General features: G+C 46.2%; 2 protein-coding genes across 2 annotated transcripts in view; one reads left to right on the top strand and one right to left on the bottom strand.

The window, feature by feature from the left end:
* Window positions 1-1,199, bottom strand: part of LOC113214399 (UDP-GlcNAc:betaGal beta-1,3-N-acetylglucosaminyltransferase 9) — a 72,440-nt gene that overhangs the window by 40,792 nt on the left and 30,449 nt on the right. Inside the window, exon 2 of the mRNA XM_052270022.1 lies at window positions 800-832. The gene's annotated coding sequence lies outside the window, so the exon portion shown is untranslated. The remainder of the gene's footprint in view (window positions 1-799; window positions 833-1,199) is intronic.
* Window positions 1-1,199, top strand: part of LOC127749922 (uncharacterized) — a 10,075-nt gene that overhangs the window by 742 nt on the left and 8,134 nt on the right. The gene's annotated exons all lie outside the window — the stretch shown is intronic.

Genomic DNA, 1,199 nt, shown 5'->3' with positions numbered 1-1,199 from the left:
CGGCCCCCAACCCCCAGGACGTCGCGTCGTCTGCCCCATTGCCCATTCCCCGTTCTCCTACCCAATGACAACCGCCGTGCATCAGTAATGCATCATCACTATAGCGTTGCCGCTCGCTCATACGACCACACCGCCTCGCCGAACAAACACTACACAAAAATAGAAATGGCCTGTATTGCTATAGGCCAATGGCTAAATGAGAGATAATTATTTGGACATTTCTAGCTAAAACTGTGTGGCTTCTTTCCTAGCATTAAATTCAGCTGCGTATAGCTAAAAGTGAAGCCTCATAGCTAAAAACTTGGCAATAAGAATAGATTGCGAAATTTTTAGCTAGCTCGCTAGCTTTTTGCAACTTACCTAACTTTTAACTACTTACTTAGCTCCATAGCTAAATAATTTAATTCAAGGTAAACGAAATTTCTTTTTTTCGTGCTCAGCACTCCTCACTCCTCCGAGGCGTTGTGTTACGATTAACTCTCTGGCACCACTACCACTTATCACTGCCAGCATCACTTCACCACTCACTGCCTTGACAATCACAACCAGCACTCTAAACGCGCTCGCTCTAAGGTTGGAAGCACTGGAAAGTTTCCGAAAAATTTCAGGAAAAATTCCGGAAAAACGGAAAATTTCCGGGAACAAATGGAAAATTTCCCAGACTTATTCCGTTATTTTCGGGAAATTTTCGGGAAATTTTCGGGAACTCTCCGGAAAGTTTTGGAAATATCCAATCCTGGCTGGCTCCTTTCCAACAGCTTTCGTCGACCTCTCTGCCCCGCGATCCGACTTGACTTACCGAGTTGACGCTTGCATTGGGCACCCAGCGATCCTGCAAGCAGAAGAAAGAAAAACAGAGATATAAGAAATGGAGCGGAACACCACAAGAAAAATAAAATACAAACAGGAACAACAGCGCAGCAACAACAACAACGGTGCGCTCTGCTGTAAAACCAGACAGAGTGTCTCTTTGTTTTGTTTACTTTAATCTTCTTTTTCCTAACCCCCTCCGTCTCATTTTTTTTTGTCGTCCGGCCCTGCAGCGCGCGCGACTAAGATCAGACATTAAGTCACTGACGCAAAAATTTTAGCCTTGCATATTTCTTCCCCCCACCGCGCTCCCCTCTTCCCCGCGCCGGCGTCCAGTCTCGCCAACGGTTATATTTAAAACGAGGCGAGTCCGGAGCGGCAAAGGCGGG

The sequence above is a fragment of the Frankliniella occidentalis genome, unplaced genomic scaffold (genome assembly GCF_000697945.3).
Source record: "Frankliniella occidentalis isolate FOCC.00 unplaced genomic scaffold, Focc_3.1 Scaffold5, whole genome shotgun sequence".
Lineage (NCBI taxonomy): Eukaryota > Metazoa > Arthropoda > Insecta > Thysanoptera > Thripidae > Frankliniella > Frankliniella occidentalis.
Note: the sequence above shows the minus strand (reverse complement) of the source record. Positions and strands in the feature narration are given on the sequence as shown.